This window comes from Mobula birostris, chromosome 11, assembly GCF_030028105.1.
Source record: "Mobula birostris isolate sMobBir1 chromosome 11, sMobBir1.hap1, whole genome shotgun sequence".
In the NCBI taxonomy this organism is placed as follows: Eukaryota; Metazoa; Chordata; class Chondrichthyes; order Myliobatiformes; family Myliobatidae; genus Mobula; species Mobula birostris.
This window is the reverse complement of record NC_092380.1, coordinates 47797439-47814324: the sequence shown is the minus strand read 5'-3', so window position 1 is coordinate 47814324 and position 16886 is coordinate 47797439. Positions and strand designations below refer to the sequence as shown.

At 43.5% G+C, this 16886-nt stretch overlaps 1 protein-coding gene across 9 annotated transcripts in view; it reads left to right on the top strand.

Moving 5' to 3' along the window:
* LOC140205059 (excitatory amino acid transporter 2-like) overlaps positions 1-16886 on the top strand; it is a 351029-nt gene that overhangs the window by 3840 nt on the left and 330303 nt on the right. The gene's annotated exons all lie outside the window — the stretch shown is intronic.

The following is a 16886-nucleotide window of genomic DNA, read 5'->3' as shown; positions in this document are numbered from 1 at the left end:
TAGTTTCTTGATAGTCTTGCTGGTTAATTACTGTAATAAATGTTTTGTTTTGATTGAATTGCCGAAGGCTCTGTGATCCCTGCACTGGAGTTCACTAGGGACCCTGACACTGAGGTGGGACACACACAGAGGTCCAGCAGGCTTGATGTGGCCACTGGTTGTACTTAAGGTAATCTGTGGTGTACTGTACATCACAGTCATTGGCAACTCCCCCTAAAATAGAAATGGGAAATATGAAAACCCAAATTAGAATCAACAATTACCATACATCAAAGGCTATAACTGAATGCATGTGTGCAAGTGTGTATGTGGAAGTGTATGAATTGAATTTGAACTTGTTTAAATCATCTGTTCCACAATGTAAGGGAGTAAAAATCTTTGCGTCTGCGAACATCTAAGAATGTGTATTTGTGTATGTGTAATTGTGTGCATGTTTGCATACATAAGAGCTATGTACAGTATATCTGTACATGTCAGTATGTGTAAAATTGAGTATGGACCTGTCACCTGCGAACGAATATCTGAGTGCGTGCATGCCTGTGTGATTGACAGCATCTGTGTGTCTAAGCATGAATGTGTGAACTTATCTGTGAGTATGTGTGAGTGCATATGTGTGTGAATGAGTATACATGAGTGTGCATGTGCATATGTCAGTGTTTATCTGTGTGTATGCATATGTAAATATGTACATGTGTGAGTGTATGTGTTTGAGTGCGTATGTGTGAGCACATGTGTATTTGTCAGTGTATTTACGTGTGTATGTCGATATGTGTTTCAGACAATGAGCCTGAATGTGTGTGTGAGCACAAGTGAAATGCAGGCATATTGACTTGTGAAATTCTAATGCAGAAATTCTGTAATCAGTCTCCACTCTGAACCTCAGAGATCACACATATCATATAAAAGTCAAAGATATGTTATAGGCAAATTTTATTGAAATTGATTGTGTTCTTTAAGTAACAGCATTGATGAAGGTGATGTCGATTTGGAGTTTGAAAGGCACTTTACAAAATATTACGTTAAGCAGCTGGTTAAGTCTTGACATTAAAGAAGCAGTTATGATGTCTAACGTACAGAGAGTTGTGGAGCACATTAGTTATTACACTGGGAGGACTGATACAACTGTGCTCCCTGGGGCTGCTCATTAACATGACTGCTGTTGTAAAGACTTAGACCAGGGTAAAAGTGGATATTGTTGGATGATACAAATCTTAACAAATACAGTAAGTGGTGAAAATAATAGCAATAAATCACAGAGCATGTGGATTGGAGAAACTGGCAGTTACAAGGCAGAAGAAATTTAACACATTACTGTAGGAAGAATATGAAGGATACAATATTGATTTAGCTTTAAGGAAAGAGCCAGGAGGATATACTGCATTCCTGGAGGAAGGTTGAGAAAGGAGAGCATGCAGGGAGCTGTTTGGAGAACTCTGATGTTGTTGTTCCTTGAGCAAAGAATAGGCACAGATATGATAGGGATGCCAAAAGCCTGAGCAGTTGAGAGGGGAGAAATATTTACAGTGGCAACTCGGTCACCCCCAGGCACAAATTAAAGAGCTACAAAGAGGAATTTTTCCAAGTTGTTGTCTTCTATGATTTGAAATGTACCTTCCAAATGAAGGTAGAAACAAGTTTAACATTACCATTCAAAAGAAGGAAGAGAAGGATAAAAGACTGGAGATGATGTGGGGGTGGGAATGTGTGGGAAGTCTCTGGAAGTTAATGAACAAAGTGAGGGAATTTCTCACTGAAGTAGCAGGAATAATATTCATGGAGATGTCAATGTTCCTAAATGTCCTTACAAGCCTTCAGTTGCAAAACCTCAGGAACATTGTAAGGTATGAGAGAGCAGAGAGAATTGTCAGATATCTCACTGGTGAGGTCGGATGGGTCTCACCCTTGCCTGTGTCACTTAGGAATATCTGGGTTTTCTGGTCAATAACAAGAAGGGTTTTGTATTCATCCGAGCTTACCTCAGCTAGTTCTAATACTTTTTCCAGCCAATAGACTACATCACATCTTGGTAGTGTAGGAAATGAGACAACACGCAGAAAAATCCCTCTCACAGTGACGTTACAATGAGATAATGATCTGGTCCAATGATGTAGTTGAGGGGTGGATATTGCGCAGCATAGTAATGAGGACCACCTCCCACACTGTTCTGTGAGTTGTGCCTAAGGACCCTTTACATCCACTTGACAGAGAACTAAGTCCTTTGGCTTACCCCTTCATCTAAAAGACTGCTCTCTCATCGTTCATCCACTGCCCGTGCTTTAGAGGCAAAATCTGACCGCAGCCTCACGGTCACAAACCAGACATTCATCCTCTGTAACTGTATAATCTTCTGAGCAACTACAAGCACAGGAAAGTCTGCAGATGCTGGAAATCCAAAGCAACATGCACAAAATGCTGAAGGAACTCAGCAGGTCCGGCAGAATTTATGGAAATGAATAGATAGTCAACTTTTCGGGCTGAGACCTTTCTTCAGGACAACTACCTAGTAACCACTGGTGTAGGTAGTAATTCAAAGTTCAAAGTAAATTTATATCAAAATAAGTATATGTTACCATATACTACCCTGAGATTCATTTTCTTGCAGGTACTTACAGAGCAAAAAGAAATACAATATAATTTGCAAAAAAAAAAATAAACTAAGAGTGACAATGTACTCTATGAAAGAAGACAAACTTTAAGGTAGAAAAAATACTGAGAGAAGGAGTTGTAAAGAGTTTTTGAAAGTTAGTTTGCAGGTTGTGGAATTGGATCAGAGCTATTGCCTCACTCCATAAGGATCTGACCCTGACCTCTGCTGATATCTCTGTGGAGACAGTACGTGCAAACTCACACATCCTAGGGCTATGCAGGTTGGTAGACTGACTGATCGCTGTAAGTTCTCCTAGTGTGTAGGCCATGGTTTGTTATTGTCACCTATATTGAAACACAGTAGAAATTTCTTTGTTTTGCATGTGATCGTGCCCTACAGAGTACATTGAGGTGGTAGGAAGAAAACAGAATGGAGAATATAGTGTTACATACAACGGAAAGTGAGGGAGGCTGAGAGATCAGGAGTTCAATAGATCATCCTTTATCACATGAGAGGTCCATTAAAGAGTCTAATAACTGTCTTGATTCTGGTGGTTCGACTCCCAGGGCTTTATACTTTTGTTTTATTGAGGCACAGTGTGGAGTGAGCTCTTTGAGCTTCACCGCCCAACAATTCCCCAATTTAATGCTGGCCTAGTCACAGGACAATTTACAAAGACCAATCAACCTGCAGTACCAACCGGTCTTTGGACTGTGGGAGGAAACCGGAGCACCCAGAGGAAACCCGCAGGGTCACGGGGAGAACGTACAAACTCCTTACAAGCCGCAGCTGGAATTGAACCTGGGTCACCTGTACTGTAAAGCGTTGTGCTGACCACTATGCTCTTGTACCGCCCCTTCCTGATAGGAGGGTGGAAAGGAGAGAATGACTGGGGCAGGAGGGGTCCTTGAGTATGCTGGTTGTTTTCCTTGGGAAGCGGGAAGTGTGGATGGAGTCCGTGGAGGGGATGTTGGTTTCTATAATGACTGGTCTGCATTCACAACTCTTCTTTCTTTTTAAATCTTTTTATTAGTTTTCAAGTTCATAAACATAATAACAATAGTGATATAAAGAGATTGGAATTACATTATTGATGATAAACATATACAAGAGAAACTACAAATAGTACAAGTGTAATAGACCTCCAAATTCTTAATATAATTAATCATGAAGAGAAAAAAAATAAAAAGAAAGGGATATCACAAAGAAAACCCCAAAAAACAACAGAAAAAAACAAACAGAACAAAACAGGGCTGAACCAATATATTAGATCAAATACATTCATTAATTCATCAACTCCGCTCCTCTACTCATATATTCTAAGTTAATAAAAAGGATTCGGAAAAGGTCAAACTACATCATATGAAAATGTTGAATAAATGGCTTCCAAGTCTCTTCAAATTTAACCAAAGGATCAAAAATCACACTTCTGATTTTTTCTAAATTTAAACATGATATAGTTTGAGAAAACCATTGAATTGTAGTCGGGGGATTGGTCTCTTTCCAATTCAATAAATGGATCTACTGGCCATTAATGTAACAAATGCAATCATACGACAGGCTGAAGAGGATAAAGAACTATGTTCCGTCATTGGCAAACCAAAAATTGCCGTAATAGGATGGAGTTGTAAATCAAAATGCAAAACTGTTGAAATAATATCAAAAATATCTTTCCAAAATTTTTCCAAGCGAGGGCAGGACCAGAACATATGAATCAAAGAAGCCACCTCAGATTGACATCTGTCACAAACAGGACTTATATGAGAGTAAAAACGAGCTGGTTTATCTTTAGACACGTGGGCCCTATGCACTACCTTAAACTGTATCAACATATGTTTAGCACATATAGAGGAACAGTTACCTAATTGAAAAATTTTCTCCCATTTCTCTATCGGTAAGTGAAGTTGAAGTTCCCTTTTCCATTCATTTTTAATTTTATCAGATATACCTGGCTGTATTTTCATAATTTTATCATAAATAGTTGCTATTAATCCCTTCTGATAAGGATTTAAGCCTAAAATTTTTTCTGAGATGTCAGTTGAGTATGAAATCGGAAACGTAGGCAGCATGGTATTTAAAAAGTCTCTTATTTGTAAATATCTAAAAAAATGGGATCTGGGCATGCATTCACAACTCTCTGCAGTTTCTTGCAGTCCCAAGCAGAGCAAATGACACACCAAGCTGTGATGTATCTGGATAGGATGTTTTCTATGGTGGAATATAAAAACAGTCTGTCTAGAATTAGTGTTAGTGAGTGCTTGATTCTTAACACATACTCAGTAGGCTGAGGCGTCAGTTTCTATGCAGTATTACTCTATGAATTGGATCAGCAAATTTGCTGATGATACAAAGATTGGAGGCGTAGTGGACGATGAGGAAGGTTTTCAAAGCTTGCAGAGGGATTTGAACCAGCTGGAAAAATTGGCTGAAAAATGGCAGATGGAGTTTAATACAGACAAGTATGAGGTATTGCACTTTGGAAGGATAAACCAAGGTAGAACATACAGGGTAAATGGTAAGGCACTGAGGAGTGCAGTAAGCTGTGTACATACATCTATTGATGCTTCTGGACACATCTTCAGTGATGTTCCTGGAATCATCGGGTGTTTCGGGTCTTTCAACATCATACAACCTCCTCCAGGTGACCCAGCCGGGGCTGATCAGACCCCAGCTTGTGTCCAGATGGCTAGCTACTTATGACTCCATGGCTCCCCTCTTTTGAGCCACAGCCATCTTGAGGCCCTCTCTGCCGCATCGGTGGTACTGCGGATGGCTCTCCTCTTCCTCTCTCCCTCGATGCCCAAAATGCTGAAGGCTCTAACTAAAGAACGGGCTATGAATCCCCTACAACCAACCTCCACTGAGAGACACCTCGCTCTCCATCCAGCCTGCTGACAGTTGCTGACCAGTCCTGCGTACTTGAAGAGCTTCCTTTCAAAGGCCTCCTCCAAGCTATCTTCCCATGGGACTGTCAGCTCCAGCAGCACCACTTGCTTAGTCGACTCAGACACAAGGACAATGTCTGGTCGCAGGGTGGTGGCTGCGATATGGTTGGGAAACTTCAGCTGCCCTTCGAGGTCCACCAACAGCTGCCAGTCCCTTGCAGAGGTCAGAATGCCTGCAGATGTTCTTTTGGCAGGTATTGGCTGCTCCCCAGCTCTGACAAAGGCAATGGTCTGCTTGGAGGTTCGGGACCGCTTTGCCCACTCAACTCCTGTACTGACGGCTTCAGCGATAGTCTTCAGGACCTGATCATGCCTCCACCTGTACTGTCTCTCACCAAGTGCCCTTGCACAGCCGCTGAGGATGTGCTCCAGGGTTCCTCTCTTGGAGCACAGTGGGCACGCAGATGACTCTGCCTTGCCCCATGTGTGCAGGTTTGATAGGCTTGGAAGCACATCGTACACTGCCTGGATGAGAAATTGGATGTGGTGTGGTTCGGCTTTCCAAAGATCAGCCCAGGTCACTTTCCTCTCAACCGCATTCTCCCATCTTGTCCAAGCTCCCTGTTGCTTCATTCCCACTGCCTTGCAAGCTCTCATCTCCTCCACTACTGCTCTCACCTCCTCCTGAACTAGATGACGCCTTTCCTTCCCTCTGGTGTCCATTTGGGGAGTTGGAAAGGATCCTAGCCCAGCTCGGCCTTGTGTGACCCCTCCCACCAGCCTCCTGTGACGCAACCTCGCCTCTGCCTCCTGAACAGCTTCCTCTGCCCTCCACTTCCTGCCAGTACTTACTTGGATCCCTGCTCTAGCCACCTTCGGGTCACGTGAGTCCCTATACTGTAGCACCTCTCTGGGTCTTGTTACCTTGAATTCTTCCTCCAAGGATTTGAAGGGCAGTTGCAGTTTGTTGTGGTGTCCATAGAGTGCGATGCTGCTCAGGCTCTTTGGCAGCTCTAGCCATCTCCTGAGGTGGTTGCTAACCCTCCTCTCTAAGGTTTCGACTGTCAAGATCGGAACTGCATAGACGAGGAGGGGCCACAGGATTCTGGGAAGAATGCCATGCTGATACACCCAGGCTTTAAACTTCCCAGGTAGGCCAGACTTGTCCACAGATTTCAGCCAGCCATCCAACTCAGTGCAGGTCACCTGAATGGATGTTGTGTCCCTTAAAGAGCTGTCAAAAACTTTGCCTAAGCTCTTGACTGGCTTTTCTGTGACGGTTGGGATGGCTGTGCCTGCGATGCTGAACCGGAACTTGTTCTCCACCTTCCCTTTCCTCAGCACCATCGATCTTGATTTGGCAGGTTTGAAACGCATCCGGGCCCACTCCACCAGCTTTTCGAGCCCTTGCAGAATCCTCCGGCAGCCTGGGACTGATTCTGTGGTGACTGTGAGGTCATCCATGAACGCCCTGATAGGTGGTTGCCGTTGAGCTGAATTCATTCTGGGCCCTCTGCACTCTGGTTCAGCAGACTTAGTGAGCATGTTCATGGCTAGGGAGAACAGTGTCACTGAGATAGTGCACCCTGTGATGATGCCGATCTCCACCTTGTGCCAGGTTGATGTAATTGCTCCTGAAGAGACCCTCATCCTGAAGTTGCTGCAATAATCAGCGATAAGGTCTCTGATTCTGCTGGGGACGTGATATTTGGTCAGTGTGAGCTGCACCAGCTTGTGCGGAATGTAGCCATGTGCATTCACCAGGTCGAGCCACGACACTGACAGGTTACCCTTGTTCTCTCTGGCCTCCTTGATGAGCTGTGTCACCACACCGATGTGCTCCAGACAGGCCGGCATCCCTGAAATGCCACCCTTCCGGACTGATGTATCAATATAGGTGTTCTTTGCTAGGTAGGTGCACAACCGGTTGGAAACTGCACTGAAGAAGATCTTCGCCTCGACACACAGCAGGGAGATGATGTGAAACTGATCTATCTGGGTGGCATTTTCCTCCTTCGAGATCCACACCCCTTCAGCCACTCTCCACTGTTCTGGGATCTTCCCCCTTCTCCAGAAGATTCTCAGGATCTTCCACAGATGCAGCAGGAGTTTGGGGCAGTTCTTGTACACTTTGTATGAGGTGTTGCTTGGTCCTGGAGCCGAGCTTGCCCTTGCTTTGTGGACAACCTCTCTGACTTCCTTTAGTTGCAGCTCTGACATGTCGAACTGCACATCCGGTTCAGGTGGGTCTATTAGGATGTCGCACTCTCCCAACTCCTGCTCTCTTTCAGGATCATTATGTATCTTCTTCAGATGTTGGTCTATGTCTTCCTGCGAACAGGCCAGTTTCCCACTGCGCTTCTCGCCCAGCAACTCCTTGGTGAACTTGAAGGGGTTGGTGATAAAGGCAGCACGTTTTCGGGCCCTTTCACGATGCCGCCTCCGATGCCACTCTGCCTGGCGGAGGACCCTGATCTTCTTTCGTAGTATGCACATCAGCTGGGCCAAGCCAATACGCTCCTCTTCTCCTGCCTCCTTGTATTGGGACTTCAGTGCTTTCATCTCCTGCCTGATGTTGTGGATCCTCAATGCTCTTTGGTTCTTCGAGTAAGATGTTTTGGAGCCTTCCTTTTCCTCTTCTCTGAACCATTCAGCTGTGATACTGACAATAATTCTTGTCATGGCTTGCAACTTCCTATCAACCCCTCCCTTCACCGTTGCCTCCAGAATTTGGTTAACATCTTTATCAAACTGCTTCCACAGTGAAGTCATGTTAGCTGCAGGCCATTTGATCTGCCTCCTGTTAGACTTCATGTTCGAGGGATTAATTTGCAACACTTGGAGGTTCCGGGCACTATGGGGTGACTCCGGGCCTGGCCCCTCCTTCGTCTCACCAGGTTGGACACCTGCGCGTTGTGCTGCTCCTGCTCCCGCCAAACACTTCATCCTCGCTTGGTGGATCTTCAAGCCGCGATCGTTCTTGCAGATTTTGCCACATGCACACTGCTTCCTCATCATCGTTTGTTCATTGCCTGGGTCTGATGTCGTTGTGTCCATCCGACTGGGGTGTTCATCCTCCCCCCCTCTCGGGCACCCCTGGGGGTATCTTTTCCTTAGATTCTTTGTGGCTTTTGTGGGGGTCCTCCTCTTAGAGGACACAGATTGGGTTGCCAACCCGTTCTGCCCTGGTTGCCGTCTCTCTGGGCTGTCACTGACTCTCCAGTTGTCACCACTCTTTTCGTGGTTGTCACCCAGTCTTTCCTGGTTGTCACTGATGAACTCAGGGTGTAAGCTGTGTACATACACCTATTGATGCTTCTGGACACATCTTCAGTGATGTTCCTGGAATCATCGGGTGTTTCGGGTCTTTCAACATCATACAACCTCCTCCAGGTGACCCAGCCGGGGCTGATCAGACCCCAGCTTGTGTCCAGATGGCTAGCTGCTTATGACTCCATGGCTCCCCTCTTTTGAGCCACAGCCATCTTGAGGCCCTCTCTGCCGCATCGGTGGTATTGCGGATGGCTCTCCTCTTCCTCTCTCCCTCGATGCCCAAACAGAGGGATCTGGGAATACAGATACAAAATTCCCTAAAAGTGGCGTCACAGGTAGATAGGGTCGTAAAGAGAGCTTTTGGTACATTTGCCTTTATTAATCAAAGTATTGAGTATAAGAGCTGGAATGTTATGATGAGGTTGTATAAGGCATTGGTGAGGCCGAATCTGGAGTATTGTGTTCAGTTTTGGTCACCAAATTACAGGAAGGATATAAATAAGGTTGAAAGAGTGCAGGGAAGGTTTGCAAGGATGTTGCCGGGACTTGAGAAACTCAGTTACAGAGAAAGGTTGAATAGGTTAGGACTTTATTCCCTGGAGCGTAGAAGAATGAGGGGAGATTTGATAGAGGTATATAAAATTATGATGGGTATAGATAGAGTGAATGCAAGCAGGCTTTTTCCACTGAGGCAAGGGGAGAAAAAAACCAGAGGACATGGGTTAAGGGTGAAGGGGGAAAAGTTTAAAGGGAACATTAGGGGGGGCTTCTTCACACAGAGAGTGGCAGGAGTGTTGAATGAGCTGCCAGACGAGGTGGTAAATGCGGGTTCTTTTTTAACATTTAAGAATAAATTGGACAGATACATGGATGGGAGGTGTATGGAGGGATATGGTCCGTGTGCAGGTCAGTGGGACAAGGCAGAAAATGGTTCGGCACAGCCAAGAAGGGCCAAAAGGCCTATTTCTGTGCTGCAATTTTTCTATGGTTTCTACGGAATCTAAAAAAAAAGATATATTGGCACTCAATATCCTTCTGCCCTGTGGGAATTAGCAAACCGTTGTCCAGGAGGTTTGAATAACCTCTCTCAGCCCAGGGAACTGTAGGTATCACTTCCTTCTCTGATACATTATTCAAGCTTCTGCTTGGGAGCAAGAGGAAGGATGTCACAGAATCATTAATTTGCACAAAAACAGGCTCTTCGGCCCAACAAGTCCATGTCAACCTTTCTGCCCATCCGCGCTAATCCCATTTACCTGAATTAGGACGGTATCCTTCAATGTCTAGCCTGTCTAAATACCTCTTAAATACATTGATTGTATGAGATTGTTGGCACGTGGCCAAGTGTTTAAGGCGTTCGTCTAGTGATCTGAAGGTCGCTAGTTCGAGCCTCAGCTGAGGCAGTGTGTGTGTCCTTGAGCAAGGCACTTAACCACACATTGCTCTGCGACGACACCAATGCCAAGCTGTATGGGTCCTAACGCCCTTCCCTTGGACAACATCGGTGGCATGGAGAGGGGAGACTTGCAGCATGGGCAACTGCTGGTCTTCCATACAACCTTGCCCAGGCCTGCATCCTGGAAACCTTCCAAGGCGCGAATCCATGGTCTCATGAGACTAACGAATGCCTATAATAGTATGAGATTCCATCACTTCCTCTGGCAGTGATTTCCAGATATCAGCTACTTCCTATGAAGAAGTTATATTTCCTTTAAAACTCCTCACCTTAACACCTCGCTGGTGTCTGAAGCTTTTCACTGACCAGTCCACACAGAATTCTCTTCTACAAGCTATGATGGTTCTGAAACATCGATTATCCCTTTGCCTTCACACATGCTTGAACCACTGAATTCCTCCAGCAGTTTGCTGTTTGTTCCCGATTCGAGCAAATTCCTGCACTTCTGTGATTTTTTTCATAATTTTTAAGAACTCATTTAAATATATTCTGTAAAAGCTGGAAAATCACATTAAACCAAAGGTCTTCAAAATAGTCAAGGGTTATATTACTGGGAAATGAATCAGAAGTAGTCTGATGCAATTAGTAAAATTTCATTTTTGTTTTGGAAATTTGGCACATTTTTTGATCATATCTTCTTTGGACTGGAAGACAAAAATTAACAAATCAATTACATTGAACATTTGAATATGTGTGTCAAATGCTTGAGAATTTCTTTGGAAACAAATGACATGTTTTGACAAGTCACAATAGTGAATCAGCATCCAAGCTTCCAGAATAGGATTTAGTGAGAGTAGTTCAGCCAGTTTAACTTATCATTTTGTTTCGGTTTAGAACGGAAATTGCATAACTGTGGTGATTCTTGCAGCATCCAGCAACCCCGTGATCTCTGTCTTGGAGGCCGACATTGGAATACCTTTCAAGGGGGCAAGGCATCAGGCCTTGTTGGTGTTCCTGGCAGGGCACTGAAAACCTGTGCCAGTCAGCTGGTGGGAGTGTTCAAGGACATTGTCAATCCCTCACTTCAGCAGTCCGGGATTCCCACCTGCTTCAAGAGGGCATCAATCATACCAGTGCCCAAAAAGAGCATGGTAAGCTGCCTCCATGACTATCGCCCAGTTGTTCTCATGTCTACTGTGACACAATGTGCTACAACAGCAACCTCTCATTCAATGTTGGCAAAACCAGAGAGCTGATTATTGATTGTAGGAGAAGGAAACTGGAGGACCATGGACCAGGCGGCATTGGAGGATCAGAGGTGGAGGGGTCAGCTATTTGAAATTCCCTGGCACTGTCACTTTAGAGGCTCTGACCAGCACGGGAGTGCCATTACAAAGAAGGCACAACAACACCTCTATTTTCTCTGATCTTTGTGCAGATTCAGCATGTCATCTAAAACTTTGACAAAGTTCTTTAGGTGCACGGTGGAGAGTAGAGTGCCAGTTGTATGGTAGCCTGGTACTGGAATGGAAAAGAGAACATATAGTAGTGGATACAGCCCAGCCCATCACAATAAATTACCTCCCACTATTGGGTGTACTTACAAGGAGTGCTGTCACAGGAAAGCAACACCTATCATCGAAGATGTCACCCTTCCGGGCCATGTTGTCTTCTCACTGCTACTATAAGGAAGGAGCTACATAAGCTTTAAGTCCCACACCAATAGATTCAGGAACCATTATTACCCCTCAACCATCAAACTTTCGAATCAGAGGGATAATGTCACTCAACTTCTCTTCGCCCAACACTGAACTGATTCCATAACCTATGGATTCATTGTTAAGGACTCTGCAAGTCATATTCTTGATGTTTATTGCTTATTTAATTATTTATTATTATTATTTAGACAAGTACAGCACAGAAACAGGCCCTTTGGCCCATTAGCTTGTGCCAAACCTTTAAACTGTCTACTCCCATTGACCTGCATCGAGGCCATAGCCCTCCATATCCCTTCTATCCATGAACCTATCCAAACTCTCCTAAACATTGAAATTGAGCTCGCATGCACCACTTGTGCTGGCAGCTCATTCCTCACTCTTATAACCCTGTGAGGGAAGAACTTTCCCCTCATGTTCCTCTTCACCTTCTCATCTTTCACCCTTAACCCATAACCTCTGGTTGTAGTCCCACTCATCTTCAGTGGAAAAAGCCTGCTTGCATTTACCTTATCTATATCCCTCAAAATTGTGTATACGTCTATCAAATCTCCTCTCAATCTTCTACATTCTACATTCCTAACCTATTCAATCTTTCCTTATAACTCAGGTCCTCCAGTCCTGGCAACATCGTTATAAATTTTCTCAGCACTCTTTCAACCTTGTTTGCATTTCATGTAGGTAGGTGACCAAAACTGCAAACAATACTCCTAATTATGCCTTACTAATGTCTTATACAACTTCAACATAACATCTGTTCTCAATATATTAATTTATGAAGGCCAATGTGCCGAAAGCTTCCTTTATAACCCTATCTACCTGTGATGTCACTTTGAATGAATTATGGACCTGTATTCCCAGATCCCTTTGTTCTACTTTTTCTAGTTTTTGTATTTGCACAGTTCTTTGCACATTGGTTGTTTGTCCTCTTTGTTGTGTGTATTCTTTTCATTGATTCTATTATGTTTCTTTGTATTTACTGTGAATGTCTGCAAGAAAATGATCCTCAGGATTGTATATGGTGACATATAAGTACTTTGTTAATAAATATACTATGACTTTTGAAGTTTGAAGTGCTTTGAGAAGTTGATTATGCCCAAAATCAACTTCAACCAAAGCAAAGACTTGGACCTGTTGCAATTTGTCTGTCACCATAATAGGTCTACAGTGTATAACGTCTCACTGGCTTTCCACACAGCCTTGGATCACCTGGACAACAGAGTACCTATGTTGGGCTGCTCTTTATTGATTTTAGCTCAGTGTTCAACACCATCATACCCTCAGTATCTGGGCATGTGTATCTCCCTCTGCAACTGGATCCTGACTTTTCCACAGTCAGTGCGGATTAGAAATAACACACCTTCTTCGCTGACACAGCACAGGCACACCTCAAGGATCCGTGCTTGGCCCACTGCTCTATCCTCTCTACACCCAAGTCTATGGCTAGGTACAGCTCACAAACCATCTATAAATTTGCCAATTGCACAACTATTGTTGGCAGAATCTAAGAAGGTGATGAGGTGCACGATAGATCATACCAACAACCATGCATTCAACATCAATAAGACCAAAGTATTGATTGTGGGCTTCGGGAAAGAGAAGTGGAGGGAACACACACCAGTCCTCATCAAGGGTCTGCAGTGGAAAGAGTGATCAGTTTTAAGTTCCTGTGCGTCAATATCCATGAAGGTCTAAACTGGGCCCAACATATTACTACAAATACAAAGAAGTCATGACAGCGACTGTATTTCATTAGGAGTTTGAGGAGATTTGGTATGTCACCGAATACACGAGGAAAATTCTACAGTTGTACTGTGGAGAGCATTCTAACTGGTTACATCACCGTCTGGTATGGACGGGCCACTGCACAGGATCAGAAAAGGCTACAGAACATTGAATAAAAGGTCGCCAGATTTCTTCAAATTTAAAGGATATATCCAATGTCCAACTTCTTATTTTCTCTTGACTTAAACAGGACATGATAGAGGAAAGCCAATAAAAGGCGGTAAGAGGATCAAACCGGATTTTGATTCAGAAATTCCCACGAGAAAGATCATATTTCAGCAGCCTGGCTTAGACATAACAGCAACAAACATTAAAAAAATCAAAGGAAATTTGAACAATGGAGAGGAATTCATCTTGGTTCAGAGGCTGAGGTAATGAGGAGGTGGATTTGTACAATATCATTCATGAAATTTCTTGGTTTGGGGCAGCCAGACAGTGCAAGACATTAAAATGACTGTAAGTTACAAAAATACAACAATGATGCAAAAGAGGAACAACAATGGATTCATGGGTTCAGGGACTTTTCAGAAATCTGACAGTGGAGAGGAAGAAGTTGTTCTTAAAATGTTGAGTGTGGGTCTTCAGACTCCTGTACTTCCTCCCTGATGTTAGAAAGTACCTCTGATTACCATCATAGCAGTAGTTACTCCTCCCTAATGGTAAAGTAAGTGCTTGGTGCAGAGATCATCACTATGGCAAACTGAAAACAGGGCAAGCTTAATGGAGCAGGACTATTTAAGGTGGGCAAATGTTTTCAGTAAATATCCTTCAAAATCATGGGTAATTCTGTGAAGATGTGATACTGGGCAGGTCTAAACGCCAGTTCTTCACTGGATACTCCCTTGGAGGTGATGATACCCAGGGCTAGCGACAACCTAAATCTGCTGGTGATGCTGACTGTCCCTACATTCGATCCTCAGGGAGAGCACAGCGTCATCACCGTCTTCCACAGTTTACCGAGCCCTTGTGCTAGGAAAACTGCCCCTGAACCTGTATCCTAGTTAATCCCACCGGAACCAAGGTACTCCCCATTCAGCTGAAATCAGCTCCAGCAAGAGAGAGAGGTAAAGATCTGTATCACTATCATTTATTTCAATTTGGCTGATTGATTTTAATTCATCTTTAATGCATGGGGCTACCATATTGGTGTTTAAAATATTTATTTTTTCCAACTTCCTTGCCAATATTTTTGTGTGTGCCCCATGTCATTGAATGTTTGTGAATGCGCTCGATGTTGACAACTCAACATGATCCCAGAACACTGACAGTTTTAGCCAGGAAATCTAAGGGGGAGTGGGGAAAGTTTGTGGGCAGCGCCTCAGGTTTCACCACCTGAGGCCAAGCTGCTGCTTTCAGAATTCTTGGGCTGGCAACAAGCTCACTTGGGCTCCCAGAGCCAAAATTAGGCAGGCATGAAGATCATAGGCTGGGGGAGGCAACTGGTGAGGGATTGAGTCCTGGGCTAAATCGAGAATTATCCAGCCCATTAGAGCCCAAATCCGTAATACCAATTGTTGTGTATTAAATATTTCAGTAATAATTGAATAATATTGCACATATGTTCTTGATTAAACATTCTTTATTTGTTTAAATAGTAATTAATTAAGGGTTATATGTAAAATACTTAAATTGTATATGTCATCATGCTATCATGTGAACATATGTGCCTCACTTAAAGGAAAACACAAAGTTAGAGCCACATTTTGGACTACTGTGTCTTCCTTTGAATTAGTTTAATGATTTGAATTTACAAAACATTACATTGGTTACGAGGTATTTTTAAAATGAACCCAAGACACTTGAATTTTTAAAAAATTGCATCCGAGGAATGGCAAGTAAACAAAAACAAGTGCAGCGCAGCACATGCTCTTCAGAAGGAAAGATACGATCAAGGTTAAAAAAAGGCACAAAATGGAAGAATTCAACGGAGAACAAGAGAGCTGGGAATAAATTTATGGGTTCATAAGGAATGAATACAGGGTGATAATAATCATAAAAAGGCAGAAATGGCTGGCTACATCAAAAAGATTGATGTGCTTGATTACTTTGCAGATAACTGGATTTTATATACTGAATAGAATGAACAGTACTTTGAAGCAAATGAAATAGCCAATGAGAAACACATACTAATTTTGTGAATGCATTGGGTTTAAAGGTATACAGTTTGCTTTGACATTCGATTGCTCCAACCAAACCAGCAGAAATGAACTTTGCTGACATTGTGAAATTAATGCAGGAGAATTCAGAACTGAAGGCATTGTTGTTTGCAGAATACTTTGGTTTCATAAGTGGAATGAAAAGGAAGGGAATCCATTTTAGTATAATAGACATCCGTTAGTCTCATGAGACCATGGATTTGCGCCTTGGAAGGTTTCCAGGGCACAGGCCTGGGCAAGGTTATATGGACGACCAACAGTTGCCCATGCTGCAAGTCTCCCTTCTCCATACCACTGATGTTGTCCAAGGGAAGGGCATTAGGACCCATAAAGCTTGGCACCGGTGTCATCACAGAGCAATGTGTGGTCCTTGCTCAAGGACACAACATGCTGCCTCAGCCAAGGCTCAAATTAGCAACCTTCAGATCACTAGACGAATGCCTTAACCACTTGGTCACACGCCAACACATTTTAGTATATGAGGCTGAATTGAAGATATTGACAACTGTCAGTTCAATGATGGGCTCAATGATGCACTGAGAGATCATTTAGTTTGTAAATCTTAGAAGAAAGCATTCAAATTGAAGCACAACAAAAGATTAGATTAGATTCAACTTTATTGTCATTGTGCCGAGTACAGATACAAAGCCAATGAAATGCAGTTAGCATCTAACCAGAAATGCAAATAATAGTGTTACTTACAAAATAACTGCAAATAAAAAGTAAGTGCTACAGCACACAAATATAAAAGCACTGAGACAGTACAATATGGGTGCAATACTGCTTAGCGCTGTGATGAGAGGTTCAGCAGGGTCACAGCCTCAGGGAAGAAGCTCTTCCTGTGCCTGCTGGTGTGGGAGCAGAGGCTCCTGTAGCGTCTACCGGATGGGAAGAGAGTAAAAAGTCCATGGTTAGGGTGAGAGGCATCCTTGATAATGCTTTTCGCCCTGCCCAGGCAGCATTTATGGTAGATGTTCTCAATGGTGGGCAATTGGGTGCTGATAATCCGCTGAGCAGTTTTCACCACACGCTGGAGTGCTTTGTGGTCCGATATGGGATAATTGCCATACCACACTGAGATGCAGTTGG